Below are 19,184 nucleotides of genomic sequence, written 5' to 3'. Positions count from 1 at the left end.
CCCTGGAGTGCATCAGGAATTTTAGGTCTTGCTCATGAGGTTTGTGGATTGAACCCAATCTGCTTTCCATTGAGGAAGTGCTGAGTGAACTCTTATGGGAAGGGTAGGGTGGTTCCAATGTGCAGTTATCACAATAACTGGGATCTTTGTGGAGTGGCCAATGCACAGAGGAATTTCTTTCCTCTAATTGTCTAATCTTGGTTCTTCCATAAGTAAACATTTCCATCTACCAGATTGCTCAGAAATCCACCAGGATTGGAGGTGAGGTTGACAAAGATATTTGGGTGTTAGCTAGTGGTTTGTCTAACTGACAAACTCTCTTATCTATATAAACACAGCTATGAAAATCAATTAAACTTACACACATACACAAGGAGAAATACCTAAAAAATGCCCATAAAGGCTGACTCAGTGGTAGATTTTGCTTCCTTCTACTTTCTAAAATTATAAGATATCATGATAGAAAACACATTTTAGGTGAACAAAATGAATTTACATTTTACAAATTATTTTTTCTAAGAGTAATTACCAAGACACAATTCTCAGCAGTAAATTAATAATAACAACAAAATAACAACAACAAAAATGCCCACCTGTAGGTTCCTGTACTTCAGCTTGGCTTCTGGTATCTCTGGTTTCTCTCTCTCTCTGTTTCTGTTTCTGTCTCTGTCTCTCTCTTCTCTATCCCTCTCTCTTCTCTGTCTCTCTCTCTCTTCTTCCAGACTTTCTCTTCCCAGTCATTCAGTGAAACAGCCAATTATAGTTCCAAACAGTGTCAGCCAATAGGAAGAAAAGAAGAAACTTTTAGCCAATCATCTATTTTTGTAGTTACTTGGTGTGGGTGTGGGTGCTGGCTTTCTTCTTAGGAAGGAGGAAAATGGGAAGGTTTCTTGGGTGGGGCTCCTTGTTCACAAAAGGAACATTTACTTGTCTGTTCTCTAATGACTGGCTTTTTATATATTTATTAACATCTTTCAAAGAGACCCACAGGATATGTTATGCTTTTAGTTTTCCTAAATGGTTTCTGTTTTGACAAGAAGCGTTAACATTTGTCCAGTCCTGGGCACATATATTTCTTTCTGTGGAGTTATCTGAGTGCCCCTCTTCCTTGGTCTCTTACTTTCTCACTTCTCTCTGGTAGAGGCTGAAACTTCCCTGTAAAGGTCACTATTATTCTTTGTTACTCATGAAAGTTGTCTTTTCTTAGACTTCATCTTCCTTCTTCTGATGTTTGCATAGTTAACTGTGGGTGCTTTCTTGAAACTTTCTTCTTCTTCTGTTTTTTTTTTTTCTTCTCATCAGTGTATTTGGCTTATACAAAGGATCTTGGTTCTGTATCTACCCCTCAGTTGTTTTTCCTTTGTCTCTCCTTCTGTTAATTACTTTTTCATCAAATTTGTGGAGGTGAGTTTTCTCCCAAAGGTCTGTTCTGACCTCTTTCTATCCTTCTCCTTTTGTTTATTTATTTCTGCATTATCCTTAGCCATTGTCAAATTTAATATGGTCCAAATTTAATATGGTTCTTTCCTATATTCTTCTATCATCCCCATGTAAGCTAATGATACCACAATGATTCAGCCAGTTAATCAGCTGCAAACCTAGATGCCCTCCCTGACTCTTTTTCCTACAACCCACATCTAATATATATTATGTTCCACTCATTTAATCACGAACACCGGGCATGATGGCTCTTGCCTGTAATCCTAGGTATTCAGGAGGCTGAGATCTGAGGATTGAGGTTCAAAGCCACCCCGGGGACAAAAGGACCTGAGACTCTTATCTCCAATTAACCTCTAAAAAACAGAAAGTGGGGCTTGGCTCAAGGGTAGGTTGTAGTCTTGGGCTGAAGCGCTCTGGGACAGCACCCAGGCAGAGTTCAAGCCCTATAGTCCACACACAAAAAATAAATTCACAAATGTATCCATTTCTCACCATCCTCATCCTTCAATCCCTGATACTTTCTTGCTTAGAAAGTTGCAGTAATTGGCTGGGGTTGAAGCTCAGTGATGGAGCAAGGCTTGCCTGGTATGACTCACACCTAAAATTTCAGCTACTCAGAAGCTGAGATCCAGAGGGTCTGTTTGAAGGTAGCCAGGACAGAAATGTTCCAAATACTCTATTTTCAATTAACTAGCAAAAAGGCAGGCTGGATATATGTGTATAAATTAAAGGAAGACAAAAATAAATGGAAATATATTCCCGTTACATTAATTAACTCTTTCAGTTCAGGAATTGAAAGAGTTAAATATTGCCAAAGCACTAATACTATACATATGGATACACAGAATCAGTATAATCCATATTAAAATCTCAATACTTTTTACAGAAATAGAAAAGTTGAGTTGTATACTGGTAGCTCATGCCTATACTCCTAGTTACTTAAGGGCTGAGATCTGAAAGATCACAGTTCAAAGAGAGCAGGGTCAGAAAAGTCCTCAAGGTTCTTTTTCCAAAATAACCAGCAAAAAGTAGTGTTGGAAACATGGCTCAAGTTGAGGTACTGTCTGTCTTCCATTGCCATCTATGCACAGGACGATGATTCTTCTTGAACAGAATATTTGGGAACAGGTGGGACACTGAGAGACATGTGGAATATTGGGGACAAGAACAAGAAGGAAAGAGGTAAGTTGATCACAAAATATCACCCTATGTGAAGACAGACAGACAAATACACACACACACACACACACACACACACACACACACACACACACACACATACACACACACACACACACACACACACACACACACACACACACACACACACACACACACACACACGAAATGCTGCCAGACTATTTCCTTGGATCGTTCTCCTGGTGAGAGCTATTTTTGACCAGCCCTATTTATCCTCGATCCCTATTTACTCCTCGATTCCCTGCTCTGTTCTCTGTGGGGTAGAGTGAAATGTTTCAGTGCCCTGAAACTCAGGCCATCATGTTGGTATAGGTGGGGGATGGAAAGTTGGAAGACAAGGGAATAAAGCCCATTTCTTCCCATCAGCTCTGTAGATGGCATTTTGGATGGCATCTGAGTCTTCAGTGACTCCAGCTCCTGCTCCCTGGCTAACCATGGTCCCAGCAAGGGGGATCTTAGGATTTTGTAAAGCTATACCTGTGGTCCAGATCCATGTGGCCTCTGCTATGTTCGTCTCTGTGTTACCTCAGCCTTCCCAGCTTGGTCTCTCAGCAACTCCAGCACCTATGTGAACTGTCCCTGGTTAAAACATTCAGAATAGATCCCATACCTGTGAGACCAGAAGGACAGGCTGGTTTGATGAGCTCCTGGGTTTAGGAAGGACCCTATATTCAAATGTTCTAACAACTTATGGGAGTCTCCCTTCCATGTGTGCCAGGCACACACTAATCCCTTCATACATATTGTGTGTGTGTGTTCAGGCACACTGCCACTGGGGCTGGAACTCTTGGCCTGGGCACAGTCTAACTTTTTCACTCCAGGCTGGTACTCTACCACATGAGACACACCTCCACTTCCAGCATATTAGTGGTTAAACAGAGATAAGTGTTTCATAGACTTCCTGCCCAGGCTAGCTTCAAATTTTGATCCTTAGATCTCAACCTCCTGAGCAGCTAAGATTATCAGTGTGAGCTGTCTGTGCCTGGTTCATATATCTCTTTGTTTATATTGTCCAGCTCCTGTGTGTTAGATATTGTCCCTTTTGCGAATATCTAAATGGCAAGGAACCTACATTTCTGAGATGGTAAGTAATTATGTACCTTCTTACCATTAGCAAACACCAGTGATGTAAACTATAGTTCCTTTTGACATATTAAATCCATCTCACTGTATTGGGGAATTTCCACTTCCTAAAGTAACCATGAGCTGGATATGGTGGTATATGACTGTAATCACAGTTACTCAGGAGGCAGAGGCAGGAAGATTGTTACTGTGGCCATCCCAAGCAAAAGTGGTACAGGATACCCAGAAATATCCCAACAGCATTTTAAATGAAAGAGAAAGCAATCCAAAATTCCTATGGAATAATAAAAGACCCTGTGTAGCAACAATGATCCTTAGCAAAAAGAACAGCACTGGAGGAATATAAATACCAAACTTCAGACTCTATTACAGAGCTATAGAACTAAAACTAGCTTGGTGCTGGCACAAGAACAGGCCTGAGGACCAATAGAATAGAACTGAAGACCCAGAAATTAACCCACAGATCTATAGCCACCTAATCTTTGATAAAGGAGCAAAAAAAAAAGGATGGGAGAAAGATAGTCTCTTCAACAAATGATGCTGGCAGAATTGGTTATGCACCTGTAAGAAACAAAAGTTGGATCCTTATTGTCACCCTGCACCAGAATTAATCCCAAATGGATCATAGGTCTTGAGGTAAAAGCAGACAACCTGAAAACTTTACAGAAAGGAATAGGAGATACACTAGGGCTCCTTGGCACAGGTCAAAACTTTCTTAATAAAGGCCCAGAAACAATAAATTAAACAAAGTTTGGACAAATGGGACTGCATTAAACTGTAGAGCTTTTTAATGGTGAAGGACAGAGCTAGCAAGATAAATAGAAAGCCCATGGAGTGGGAGAAGATCTTCACTAGCCATACAACAGACAAGGGCCTTATATCTAAAATATACCTACAGCTCAAAAAATTGAATCTCTCAAAAACAAATCCTCAAAGAAATAAAAAGATGAGCTGAAGACTTAAGAGAGAGTTCTCTGAAGTCTTCTCTGAAGAGAAATAAGAATGGCCAATAGAAACATGAAGAAACACTTGACATTTCTGGCCATAAAAGAAATGCAAGTCAAAACAACTTTGAAGCTGGGTGTGGTGGCTCATGCCTGTAATCCTGGCTACTCAGGAGCTGAGATCTAAGGATCATGGTTCCAAGCCAGCTGGAACACAACAAAGCCCATGAGACTTTTATCACCAGTAAACCAGAAGTGGGCTATGTCTCAAGATGTAGGATGAAAGCCTTTAGCTGAGGAGCTCAGGGACAGCACCCAGGCCATGGAGTAGGGCAGTAGCCTTGAGCTGAAGAGCTCAGTGACAGCAGCCAGGCCCAGAGTTCAAGTCCCATGACAAATAACAACAAAAATAACAACTTTGCGATTCCACCTTACTCCAATTAGAATGGCCATTATCTAGAAATCTAATAACAGATGTTGGCAGGGATGTGGCCAGAAGGGAGTGATGGTGGGAGTGTTCAGCTACTCTGGAAAGCAGTATGGTGATTCCTCAAAAGACTAAACATAAAGCTCCTTGTGACCTGGGCATTTATCCAAATGTCCATAAAGAAGGACACACTAAAGCTACTAGCACAACCATGTTCATTGCAGCATTATTTACCATAGCTAAGTTATGGAACTAACCCAGATGTCCCTCAGTAGATGAATGGATCCAGAAGATGTGGACTTGTACATAATGGAATTCTATGCTGCCATCAGAAAGAATGACATCACTCCATTCATAAGGAAATGGGAAGACTTGAAAAAAATCATATTCAGTGAGGTAAACTAGACCCAAACAAATATAAGGCTCCATGGGTTTTTCCCTCATTTGTAATAATTAGTATACATCTAAGATTTTCCTAGCAGAAGATCACAATAGCTCAAAAGCTATGTACATATAGCCATACAGGATGAGGCTAAGCGAAATGAACTCCAGGATATGGAAACAAGTTTAATTTTGTGATTGTTGTTCTTAAGGTACTATGTCCAGTTATTTCTTTTGTCTCTTTTTTCCCTTTGTGGTTTATCTCATATTATTACTGTATCTGACTTTGGTACTTAGTATATTGTATATACATTTATTTGTTTATTTGAAGTAGGAAGGGAAGGAAAAAAAACAGGATGATTGGGAGCGGGGGAAGGAAAGTGGGAGAAAAACATGGGAAGGGATATCACTGATCAGAAATAACGTACACACTACCTGACAAATGTAACTTGACCTCTTTGTACACCCCTCCAACAATAAAAAATAAAAAATTTAAAAAGTAGTGCAGAGCACCATGTCTCAAAAATAAAGAAAAAAATCTAGAATAAAAGTACTGAGGTGTGGCTCAAGTGGTAGAGGGCTTGCCTAGCAAGTGTGTGGTCCTGAGTTATATCCTAGTACTGGTGAGAGACAGAAACAGAGAACACTTAGCATCTTAGCACTGTGGAGCATTTCTACAATGTTTACATGAATTTGATGCTCACATTTATATGATGTTTAAATGAATCCTTAAAGATGGGGACAGTAGGTGACTCTGAAACCAGGCATGTTCAAGTAACAGTTCAAGAAAGCTGTAAAGTTCAGCAAAAGGAGACAGCCACATGGTTCAGGCATGGTTCATAGTGGGAAAGCCTAATGCCAGCCTGCCATTTTTCTCCTATGGACAAAGCAAGAACAATTCCAAGTGATATATGCTGCACTTCGTTTCTAGAGAGCACATTGCATTGCCCTTAATGGCTAGAGACTTTAGAATTCCACAGAGCCTGAAAATCACATTATTGTAGCCAAATCATTAGGGACATCCTAAGCACCAAGACACATCGGGACTGCACAGACTAAATAATTTACTTTGCTTCTTACAAAGGAGCCATGAGGCTCCTGCTGATGACAGACCAGAATGCAATTAGTGCTCCCTCCACTCCAGAGGGGAGGAACTTCCCTACAGGAGGGAGGGGCTGGGCCTAGCAGCCGTCCCCAAGCCCCACAGTGGTAGCACTGGGTGGCAGCTGCCCCAGAGGCACCCTGACTCTGCCTTCCCACCCTCCAGCCTGTCTGTGTCGAGCAGAACTTCCCTCTACTGTATACAGAAAGCCTCTTCTCTTTGGAACACGTTCATCATGAGGCGCTTGGAAACAGTAAACGTCAGAAAAACTAGAAGAGTGGTTTTAAAAAAACAGCTCACAGACTGCCCTGCCCAGGCTAGCTTCGAACTTCAATACTCAGATCACAGCCACCTGCGTAGGTAGGATTACAGATGTGAACCACTGGTGCCTTACCATGTATGTTCTTTTTTTTTATTTTAAAGGGACTCGCAGAGAACACTTGGCCTTTAGTCTTTGAATTTGGGGAGGAGAGGAAATATTAGGTTTTGAACTCAGGGCTTCACACTTGCTCAACTTGTACCATGCCTCCAGCCCTGCCTTTTTGCTGTTATTGTTGGGGTTTGGTGGAAAATGAAGAAGGGGAAAATTTTCTCTGCCTGGGCTAGCCTTGAACCACAATGGAAAACTACCAGGACTTATAAAGTGGTCAGTGCCCTTTCCATTATGAGATGAAGATGAGTCTTTGGAAGCCAGGAAAAGAATGCTATGGAGATGTTTTAGTGGCATTAATTTGATAATATGATAATTAATTTTTTCAGCTTGATTGGATTAAGAAACACCTAAATTAGTAAAACATACCACTATGAAAGTTTTTCCTAAGACAATTAGATCATCAATGTTCTAACTTAATGAAGGGATTAATTCCTTAATTGAGTCATACGATGGCATAATTAGGAGAGAGTCAAAAGTAGAAGGTAGGCCTGGTTGGAGAAGGGTCATTGGGTGAGTCCTTGGGGAGTGATGTCTTACCCTTGGCCTCTCTCTATATTCCCTGTCCTCTGGTCTCTGTCTGCCAGGCCCTTTCCACCATTCTGGACAGACACCTTTGAGCCAGAATAAATCTTTGCTGTATCTCTCAAATTAAAAAAAAAAAAAATGGGCGGGGAGCATGGGTTTGATTCCTCAGTACCACATACACAGAAAAAGCCAGAAATGCTGCTGGGGCTCAAGTGGTAGAGTGCTGGCCTTGAGAAAGCCCAAGGACAGTTCAGGCCCTAAGGTCAAGCGCCAGGACTGGCAAAAAAAAATGGGGCTTAATATAAATCTTTAGGTCTTTGAAGGTGATGTCCTCAAAGGGAATTATAATGGTCGTTTCTTCTTTCTTTTCGTGTTCCCTATTTTGAAGGGGGAAAGAAGAGAGGAAAGAAAAGGAGATCAGAGAGTAGAGTGGAGAAGAAAGAAGACTCTATCATAGAGTCTAAAAATTCAATATTCTGGGCCAGGAGTGTGGCCTAGTAATAGAGTGTTTGCCTAGCATGCACAAAGCCCTAGGTTCAATTCCTTGGTACCACATACATAGAAAAAGCCAGAAGTGGGGCTGGGAGTTTGGCCTAGTGGTTAAAGTGCTTGCCTAGCATGCATGAAGATCCGGGTTCAATTCCTCGGCACCACATACATAGAAAAAAGCCGGAAGTGGTGCTGAGGCTCAAGTGGTAGAGCTCTAGCCTTGAGAAAGTCCAAGGACAGTGCTCAGGCCCTGGGCTCAAGCCTAAGACTGGCAAAAAAAAAAAGAAAAGAAAAAGCCAGAAGTGGTGCTATGGCTCAAATAGAGCCCAAGGACAGTGCTTGGGCTCTGGGTTCAAGCCCCAGGGATTGTAAAAACAAAAAAACATCAATATTCTACTAGTAAGAAGAAGAGGACAGATGTTGGACCACAAAATAAGGACACAGAACTTTGAATGTGCCTTTTATTCCTGAGAAAAATGACTTAAAAGCCTGGCACCAGTGGTTCATGCCTGTAATCCTAGCTACTCAAAAGGCTGAGATCTGATGAAAGCGGTTCAAAGTCAATGCAGGCAGGAAAGGCTATGAGACACTTACCCCAAATAACCACCAGAAAACTAGAAGCGGAGCTGTGGCTCAATGTGGTAGAGCACTAGACTTGAGTAAAAGAGCTCATGGACAACACCCAGGCCCTGAGTTCAAGCCCCGGGATCAACACTAAATAAAGAAATTCTGTTCTAAATTAATGAAATGTGCAATGATTGGTAGGAAGATGTTAAATGGTATTTTTTTTACTGTGGTCATGAAATGGCTAATACAAATACCAATACAAGACGGATGCATTGAACATTGAACAGTTCCTCAGGGAACTGTGAGTGTGTGTGTGTGTGTGTGTGTGCGCGCGCGCGCGCCTGTATAGGTCCAAGGATGCAGAAGCTGTGCTCTTGCACTAGTAACAGATCCAAGATTAGAACACAGCCTGGCTTGTCCATAGATACTGCTACCCTAGCCCCTAATGAGCAGACCTGAGCTCCTGCAGGGAGAGAGCTACCACGTTCCTCTCATAGACTATAACAGGTCTCAAGAAGCAAGTGAGCCCTGAGCAATGTCACAGTCCTGAAACCCCTGCATTTAGGAGGCTGAGGCGGAAAGATCTTACACCTAAGGCCAACCTGAACTATGTAGTGATATTGCCTCCAAAAAAAAGTTATTGGAGGACTGAATCTACAAATTGCTTACTTTTATTATCCCTTTACAAGCAATGCAAGAGTATGATTGTGGATGCCCTGACAGACATCTCTGTCAAGGTTAGAAAGAGAAAGAGATCCAATAGAGACACTATAGAAGAATCTTTAGACTCAGAGTGACTAAGAATTATGTGTGCACTTTGCCCAGTCCAGTTGTTTGGGTCTGGAAACCCAATTTTTGCAGTACCCTCAACAGTTGCATGCTGGAAACTACCTTAGGCTAACCAAACTCACAAGAGACCAGATGGAATTAATTAATCTGCCATGTGCCAAAAGGACTGAAGATTGGAATTGGCTAATTAATCTTTCCCTATGGAAAAGTCTAATTGGGAAATGACCTCCATTAGCTGTGTACCCCTAGAGGGCCAGTCTTAATCCTCCTATGGTTACCCCAATCCTTAGCATGGAAAATTATTACTCAAAACATCTCTATTTTTTTTATAGAGAAGGGGCTCCAGGAAGGCTGGCCTCTCTGCCTGTTTTACTGTCTGCTATCTCCCAAGAAACTAAGAAAATCTGTTGAATGACTAATACAGTCAGTGTGATGTTAGAACAAGGATATTTTGCTTTGCTCTCCTATTGATTTGGGTAAATTCATATGACTGGACATAGCTGTCTCTGATGAGAAAGCAGCAGCCTAGCAGAAGCTATGAACTCGTCCCCTCCCGCACTGGCAGATCCTTCACTGGCTAGTTCCACTGACACTGGCAACTTTTGTGTCATGGCCTCCCTCTCCCTCTGCAGCTCTGCCCTCTGGTGGGCACACTCCTTCAGACAACATACAAGCCAGGGGTGACTCAAATATAACTTCTTCTGGTAATTAATTACATATTGACTCCCTGGCCACCTGGTCTGAAAGGGTTGAGCTTAAACCTCCCAACAGACTCTTTGTAGTTCTTAGAGTGAGTTAATACAGTTTATGTGGATCTGTCCTTTCTTTCCTTCACAAAGACCAACTGGGTTTCCAAATTCAAGGTTTCCAATGATCTAACCAGAATCTATACTATTAGCACACATTCAGCTGGAGTTGTGGAAGGAACAGGTAGCCAGGAAGTAGGAAAGCTTGTCTTCAAATATGGGTACCCTCCTTTGCCAGTGTAATCATGAAAGGTCTTGTTCTGATGCCACCAGAGGAAGACAGTAACCAGAGAGCAGGGAAAATAGAGCTTTACTAGCCAGCTGGCAATTTGGAAGCTGGGTACAGGGTTTATGTAAGGACTTGTGAAGAGTACTTTTTAAATTTCAGGCAGATAGAAGAAGGCCAGGGGTGAGGTGGTCTGCTGAAGCTGCTGGTAAAGGTCACCCCACGTTCTGTGCTCTGGAATTTCAAATGAAAGTTTCTTATTAGAAAGGGTGTTTTGTTGTTGTTGTTGGGGGTTTTTTTGGTCATAGGGCTGAACTTAGGAGCTGGGCACTGTCCATAAGCTCTTTTGCTCAAGGCTAGTGCTCTACCACTTTAAGCCACAGCTCCACTTCCAGTTTTCTAGTAGTTAATTGGAGATAAGAGTCACTTGGACTTGACTGCCCAGGCTCCTGAGTAGCTAGGATTACAAGCATAAGCCACTGACAACCTAGTAAAGTTAGCGATCTGTAGAGTCAACGAAAAACAAGTGAAACTAGAGACTTTATTTAGGTTTTCCTTCTGCTATACATCTAGCTCAGAGCTTTACCCATTCACTGTCAATCTTAACACAGATGTAAAGCCTTATCACTTGCCAACACTTTTTACACATGATCTATTTTGATCATGCTCAAAATAGCCACCTGTCACAGGTACGGCCAATATCATGGTGTCATTTCACAGAGGAGGGCATTAAGTTAAGTCCCTTGACCAAAGTTGGGATTGCCAACAATGTCTAGAGCTGAGGCTTGAGACTTTTAAGACTCCATTCAGACCTCTTTCCCGTATGCCCTCTGCCTCTGTAGGCTAAGGATGTCATTCCGGGTCACCGTGCAGTGAAGTACAGTGGCTAAGCCAATTCTGTGTTCAGGTCCCTTGAATTAAAATCATCAACAAAACTACCATCCCACCCCTACCCCTGTCCCCACCAACGCTGTTCTTCAACTATTTTATTGTTACGACCCTGTCCAGTGTGACAAAAGAGCAATTAAAAACGTATAAATTCACAAGTATAAAGACAACATGAGGAAACGATGATAAAATTTTAGAAGATGATGAAATTGAATCCGGGGGCTTTTTTGTGTATAGAATATTTGGAAGACAAAGGCAACCTATAACACAGAAAATAGCACAATAAAACAGAGATGGATAATCGGATTTATAAATGGGTAAAAATAAAAAACTAGACTTCTCAACAATAATGTGAACTAGCATAGGTGGGAAATGAATGCTGTCATGTAGGATATGAGGATTAATCTATTTTTATCTGTCAATTAAGTATGAGAAATAAAGACATTATCAGATGCATAATAACATGGGAAAACTGATTTCTTGGGTATGTTTTCTCAGAAAGTTACCAAAGCATACAATTGTATGTATACAATTGACAATAGATCTAGAAATCTAGCCCTATGAGAGTGTCAAGAAAGCTGGCAGTGGGCCTACCTTAAGTGAAAAAGCAAAGAAACAGCAACCAAGCTAAGAGTTCATGCCCCAGTACTAACAAGAGAAAAAGAGAGAGAAGAGAAAGAAGGAAAAAGAAAAAATTAAAAGTAAGGAAAGGAAGTGGGGCTGTGGCTCAAAGTGGTAGAGCATTAGCTTTGAGCAAAAGAGCTCAGGGACATGATTGACAAAAAAAGAAGTATGGAAAAGAATAGTTTTTGGACAACTAAAATAGTATATAAGAAAAGGAAAATTATTTGTTAGTACTCTGCTCAGCAGTGGACATTCTTTTTATTTTTTTGCTAGTCATGGGACTTGAACTCAGGGCCTGAGCACTGTCCTTAAACTTTCTCAAGGCTAGAGCTCTACCACTTGAGCCTCAGCACCACTTCCAGCTTTTTTCTATGTATGTGGTACCGAGGAATTGAACCCAAGCCTTTGTGCATGCTAGGCAAGCACTCTACCACTAGGACAAACTCCCAGCCCCAGCAGTGGACATTTTTTAAGGTGATAAGTCTGATCGTTTCACTTGCTTTTTACTCTCCCTTTGCCAAAAACTGGGGTGCCAAAACCTCTGCCCTCTTGCTTGACTTTTTCCACTTGAGTTGACACTCTACTAGTTGAGCCATGCTTCCTATTCTGGGATTTTGCTGATTTTGGAGGTGAAAGCCTCATGGACTTTTCTGCCCTGGCTGGCTTCCAATGGTTATTGTCATATATCTCAGCCTCCTGAGTATGTAGGATTATACGTGTGAGCCTCCCGTCTGCCTCCATTTGCTTCTTTGAGCGGTTGGACTCAGAGGTCAGCTAGCTAAGCAGTATACTCCCTCAGGCTTGGCAGGAGATAGCATCTCTGACATATTGGTCATTGTGATAACTGTTGCCTAAGTATTTGCCCTCAAGGAGCAGAAATAAGGAGATAAGGCAGAAATGTGAAGAAAGGATCCACCATTATTCATAGAGGAGAGTTAAAAATAATTCTCCTATAACTTTTCTGAATATAACAGTGGCTGTTCCTTGGAAAACTGACCAGGACTAGTTTTGCTTCCTCTTTCTAGTATTCTAATTTCTAAAAAACAAAACAACAACAAAAAAGCTACACCTACATGACATGTTGATTGCTAAACAATCTGTCATTGCATTTTCAGAACCCAGAACACCTGGCAACCTTTAAATACCATCAGAACATGTACTTTCTCTCTTTATTCTTCAATTACAGGAACCAACAACCCCAAAACATGTTCGTTACTATACCTAACAGCGCCAGTAAAAGAAGTAACTATAACCATGCAGTATATCACCTTTATAATAACAATTAAATTTTTTAGTTAAAATTTTTAATAAAAAACATGAAGAAGGAAGAGGAGGAGGGGGAGGAGAAGGAGAAGGAGGAAAAAAAATGAGGGAGGGAGGGAAGGAAGGAAGGAAGGAAGGAAGGAAGGAAGGAAGGAAGGAAGGAAGGAAAGGAAGGAAGGAAGGAAAGGAAGGAAGAAATTTACAGGTACCACTAAGCGTCTCACAGACACAAGGTGTTGGCTATCTGTACCTAAAGGGAAAATGAACCCTGAGGGAGTGGGGCAGGAAGAAGGAAACTGAAGCACTCTGCCACCCTTCTCAGGTTCTGGTAGAAAATTGTTAAAAAGATATATATCCCAGGGCCAGGAGTTTGGCCTAGGGGTAAGAGTGCTTGCCTAGCATCCACACATGAAGACACTGGGTTCGACTCCTCAGTACCACATACATAGGAAAAAGCCAGAGTGGTGCTATGGCTCACTTGAAGGCTCTAGACCTCAAGGCTAGAGCTCTAGCCTTGGGAAAGCCCAAGGACAGTTCTCAGGCCCTGAGCTCAAGCCCAAGACTGGCAAAAACAACAACAACAACAACAACAAAAAACGATACATATCCCAGATGGAGCAAAGCCACATTTACAATATTATTTGTGAAGCAGTTGTCATGTGCATTGTGTGACAACCTGAAAGTGCATGTGTCTCGCTCAGTTCCCACAGAGTGTGGAAAGCTTGTGGCTTTCTTGTAGAACTGGCTTCGTGTGCACTTTGCAGAGGTGACCCTCCCAATCCTTTCTGCAGCAGCACATTCTGCCTGATGAATAAAGATGGAGTCAGAACTCAACAGATTTTTAAAACTCCTTCAAGACATGCTCCTTTGAGTCACAAAGGTGAGAGTTTGGGGATTTGGACTGTACTGGGGATTTGACTCAGGGCTTTTCACTTGCTAGACAGGCTCTCTGCCATGTGAGCCACATCTGCATTCCTTTTTGCATTGGTTATCTTCAAGGTAAGGTTTCCCAGGCCTTCCCAAGCCTCGATCCTCCTATTCCTGCTTCTCCATGTGGCTGGGTATGGCATTGCACTCAGCCACTGTGCTTCTCCCTAAGCTGAGACGAGAGACTTGTTCCACCATGCCCAGACATTGATTGAGATGGAGTCTCACAAACTTTTATGCCCAGGATGGTCTCAAATTTCCCAGATAGCTAGGAGTTCAAGCCTGAGCCATTGTACTCAGTATGATCAGAGTTCTTATGACTTATTTCTCTCTTTTGTTTTTTCATTCAGACTATTGTAACAATATCATAAATCGGAGTGTCCTATAAACAACAGAAAAGTATCGTTGCCGGTTCTAAAGGTTGGAAAATTCAACACCAAGGTATAACAGATTCAGTGTCTGGTAATGGGCACATAAGGATGCCTTCTCACACATGTCAGAAAAGACCCAACAGTATCTTTTATAAGATACTGATCTCGTTCATGGGGGCTGTGCCCCCACAATGGAGCATCTGCAGAACGTTCCACCTTGTTGTACTTTGGATGCTAGATGTCCTCTAAGACCACCATTCCCCCAGCAGGTGATGCTATTAAGAGTTGTGGACTCCCAGAGGTGGAGAAAATAGGCAGTTGCAGAGGTCCCCTTGAAGGGTACACTGGGATGCAGGCCTCTTCTCTCTGCTTACCACCATGAGGTGGGCAGCCTTACTGGGCCACATGCTCTCCACCACGATGCTCTGACTTGCCACAGGCCAGGAAGAAATGAAGCACTGGAACCCTGAATCACATCTTTCTTCCTTCAAAGATGAGTTTTTTCAGGTGTGTTTTTTATATCATAGCAACAAAAAGTTGACTAGCATAAACTCCAAATACCATCTTACCCCTCAAGGGTTCAGATTTGAAAATGACATATTTTTAGAGGGAATACAAATATTCAGTTCATTACACCAGCCAACATGAAAGATTCCTGGTTGGTGCCCCTGCAGGGCTAGCTCATTAGCACTGTGCACAGCCTTGTGGTAAAGGCTGGGCCTCCACCTTGAGGGGCTCCTCTTTGAGCCAGCTGAGCTGCAAGGCTTTCCTGTATCCTAGTCTCCCACCCCCGCTCCCACCCCATCCCCTGCTCTCAACCCATCTCCCAGAGTCCAAATTCAGATAAAGCCATAGTCTGTAAATCCAACCTCATCTCATATTTTTCCCTCCAGGATATGCCTGAGAGGGACTCAGTGGGTGGGGGAAAGTGACAATTTGCATTTATATAGAATCCTAGCGTTAAGTAAATTAATCAGAACACTAAGCTACCTTGACAAATCCTTCTGGGAGAGCCAGAAAACTAAACCCTGGTACCTCTTGTTTGAAATAATGATTTCAGCTAAGGCAAAAATCTCCCAACAGGCCTTCTAAACTTCACAATCTATTATCTCTGTCATAGGCAGTGGTCTTCTCAAAAGAAGACTGTGTATTCCAATGAGATGACTTTTCCTTCTCACTCTTTCTACCTTCCCACCCACCTGTATACCCAACAGAAATCATCTATGATTCAAAAGAAAGGGAAATTCCCAATAAAGATATGTTCCCATACGGGTACCAAGACATGTGAAAGGGTATCAATGTATGTGAATTAATGCACTTTCTATCTGGCAAATATCATGTAACCCTTTTACTAATTACAATAAAAAAATAAAAAAAAATAAAGATATGTTCCCTATAATAAATGAGACCACTAAAACAATCCACAATGAATAGGTTGATTGCCCAGCCCACCAGCAGGCTGAGGCAGAAGGCATGCCTGGAGAGAGTAGACACACTCACCACTGGGTCCATGTGGCCACAGATATTTGTGGAAAAATCAAGAGTATCAAAGGAGGGGCCGGGAGTTTGGCCTAGTGGTTAAAGTGCTTACCTAGCATGCATGAAGACCAGGGTTCGATTCCTCGGTACCACATACATAGAAAAAAGCCGGAAGTGGTGCTGAGGCTCAAGTGGTAGAACTCTAGCCTTGAGAAAGTCCAAGGACAGGGCTCAGGCCCTGTGCTCAAGCCCAGGACTGGCAAAAAAAAAAAAAAAAAAGAGTATCAAAGGAAGGTACTCTTAGAGGAGGAACACAAAGGTGCAATGCTTATGTGCATCTGTGATATAAAATAATATTTACTGAAATACATTCCAGGGAATGGAAACAAGAGGGCTTTTTTTCTTTGTTGCTGTTTTTCTTTTGTTTTCTTTTTCCAATCCTGGGGCCTGAGCACTATCCTTGGGCTTGCTCAAGGTTAGATAGAGCTCTGCCACTTGAGCCACATGACCATTTCTGGCTTTTTCTATGTATGTGGTACCAAGGAATTGAACCTGGGTCTTTGTACATGCTAGGCAAGCACTTTCCCAGTAGGCCAAACTCCTGGCCCCTCTTTTCTTTTTGGTCTTGTTTTTTCATTCTGTCTTTGGGAGGATAAGGAGGAGCACAGAAATGGAGAAACAATGGGTGGAGATATGCAGCAGTGGTACTCACTTGGACGCCGTGTTGAAAAGAAAGTGTACTTGTGCGTGGGGACATGAGTTTAAAGCTGGAAGAAAGCAAGGGAAAGGGTAACACTGTCCAACAAGAAATGTGCTCTTTGCCTGATGTATGTAACTATAACTCCTCTGTACATCACCTTTACAATAACAATAAAAAAGAAAGAAAGAAGCTGGATTCATATGCTCAGTGATTTGGTTTGGGCCTCAAGCTGTTCACTGAGTTGACAGATACCTCTGGGAAACAGTGGAGAGAGAGAAAGATGCAAATACTCTCCACTTCATATCGTCCTGGAGATTTGAAATATTTTCTTACAAAGAGAATAGTGAGCACAGACATGTACCAGAAGGATTATGAAACATAAATTTTATCTACTGCACAAGAGACATTAAGTTATAGATATGTAAAATCTCCAAACACTTGGGAATAACAGAAGCCAGAATCAGAGGACCTCATTTCTCCACTCAGCTTTCTGAGCCTGAGGTTCTTGAATTTTTTTTAAAGGGGGGAATTAGGCCTAATGGTAGAGTGCTTGCCTTGCATGCCTGAAGCCCTGGCTTCGATTTCTTGGTACCACATTATATAGAAAAGGCCAGAAGTGGTGCTGTGGCTCAAGTGGTAGAGTTCTAACCTTGAGAAAGCCCAAGGACAGTGCTTTGGCCCTGAATACAAGCCCCAGGACTGGCAAAAATAAACAAATAAACAAATACATACATACATAAAAAATAGGGGGAAGAATTTTTCATTCTTACCTGCTGTGGCTACCCTAGGAAGGTTAAATGAGATGATACCTTCTTTACTAACCCCTTAACTTTATTTAATAAAAATTCATTTAAAATGTGCCAAGAAACTTTCTATCTGATTGTGTCCTCAACAGCATGAATACCACGACCAGCTCTGAGTCCCAGCAGACATGAGCCTCAGATTCCGGCCTCATTTGGTACCCAGCACAAGACTTTCAGATACCCAGACATGCCACCTGGGTGAGAATACACACTCATAAGTAACGTGAAAACATTTATCTGATACTATTTCCCAAAACTTAAATGAGGCAATACCAAAACAGGTGTGGAAGGGCGCTGTTGGGTCCATGATGGGGTAGAGGTGAGGCAGGACACCATTCTGCTGGGGAAGATGCTTTGAATTGCAGGGGCCAAGCAGAACTGCCATGAAGTTCTACTTTGGTCTGTTCTTACACACACACACACACACACACACACACACACACACACACACACACACACACCACAGCCACCACAAACTGGGCATCTCGCTGAGTTGGGGAAGAAGATAAAGGAAGAGAACTCTACAGTGGGGCAGCCTACTTAGACAAAAAGACCAAATCTTAGAGGGTTAAACAGTTGCAACAGGTGGCACCAAAGGCTTACGCCTGCTATCTCAGCTGAGGAGGTTTGGATGTGAAGATCCCTATTCAAAGCCAGGGAGAACAGAATAGTCCACTGGGGTTGATGAGACCTTTCTGTGTCCTCACAGTTAACCAGGAATATGTGTGACCACAGCAGCTACCCTCCTACCAACCTATTTCTTCTGCACAATTAGCTCCTTGTTGCTCTCCTGACCCTGGCACCAAGTCATGCCAGATAATCTGAAGCCAGGCTCCAGCACACTCTGCCATAGACAGAAGCTCCACAGTGGCCGAGTGCTAAGGAGAACCGTTGCCTTTCTGTGGAGCAGAGGTGCAAGGCAGGAAGACACTTAGGGCTGCAGGAGCCTCCAAAAGCACAGGCTAAAGGTTTGAGTGTTGCTGCTGAGCGCCGAAGCCCACACCACCTCCGATTACATGTCAACTCAGAAAAGGTCAATAAGAGCTGTAGTTAAAGATGCCTATAATCCTAGCTACTTAGGAGGCTGAGATCTGAGGCTCAAGGTTCAAAGCCAACCCAAGTAGGAAAGTCCACAAGACGCTTATCTCCAGTTAAATATCAAGAAAGCCAGAAGTGGAGCTGTGGCTCAAGTGGTAGAGTGCCAGCCTTGAACAGAAAAGATCAGGGACAGGCCAAGAACTTGGATTCAAGCTCCAGGGCTGGCTCAAAAAAAAAAAAAATAAAGCCGCCCTTCTACCAAAAAATAAAGCCCAGAAGTTAAAATCTCACCTCCAAATGTTTTACTTAAAGTTTGATGGTCATCTTTAATTTGTAAAACCAACACATGTGACACAGTAAGGACAATGAGTATTATGATCTTAGATTGAGAACCCACAGGCTGTCATAACCCTTAGAACTAAAGGTTTTGCTTCATGAACCATGGTTGAAATAAAAGATTTGTTTCTTTTTTCTGTTGAGGACAGTGAGACAAGTAATAGCAGAGGGAAAGGAAAAGTGAAAAGGTAACAGTTTTAGGCTCAAGAACAAGACTAGGCAAACCCGGCTAGTGATTAAAGAACAGTGCTATCTATTGTATGTTACTGATAACCTTTTGCACATCCTTTCTAGAGCAATAAAGTGGTTTCAGATTGTGTAGCAGAATTTCCTGAGATGAGGGAAAAACAGAAACCAGCAGCATTCCAATGGATACGGAAATGAGGATGATTGAATCCTTGTA

The 19,184-nt window shown here is 42.2% G+C and overlaps 1 protein-coding gene and 1 long non-coding RNA gene across 7 annotated transcripts in view; one reads left to right on the top strand and one right to left on the bottom strand.

Annotated features, from left to right (window-relative positions):
* Cysltr2 (cysteinyl leukotriene receptor 2) overlaps positions 1–709 on the bottom strand; it is a 20,018-nt gene extending 19,309 nt beyond the window's left edge. Inside the window, exon 1 of the mRNA XM_090342147.1 lies at positions 594–709. The gene's annotated coding sequence lies outside the window, so the exon portion shown is untranslated. The remainder of the gene's footprint in view (positions 1–593) is intronic.
* Positions 1–19,184, top strand: part of LOC150056978 (uncharacterized) — a 23,664-nt gene extending 4,480 nt beyond the window's left edge. For 2 of the 6 annotated variants that reach the window (XR_016537106.1, XR_016537100.1), the window contains 4 exons: positions 2,532–2,622; positions 3,657–3,724; positions 5,370–5,490; positions 14,405–14,876. This is a non-coding gene — a long non-coding RNA (uncharacterized LOC150056978). Of the gene's footprint in view, positions 1–2,531; positions 2,623–3,656; positions 3,725–5,366; positions 5,491–13,828; positions 14,008–14,404; positions 14,877–17,499; positions 17,606–19,075 lie in introns of those variants that run through there. The other 4 variants (XR_016537105.1, XR_016537101.1, XR_016537104.1 and 1 more) reach the window with 4 other exon arrangements.

Source organism: Megascapheus bottae, chromosome 11 (assembly GCF_031878675.1).
Source record: "Megascapheus bottae isolate mThoBot1 chromosome 11, mThoBot2.hap1, whole genome shotgun sequence".
Taxonomy (NCBI): Eukaryota; Metazoa; Chordata; class Mammalia; order Rodentia; family Geomyidae; genus Megascapheus; species Megascapheus bottae.
Note: the sequence above shows the minus strand (reverse complement) of the source record. Positions and strands in the feature narration are given on the sequence as shown.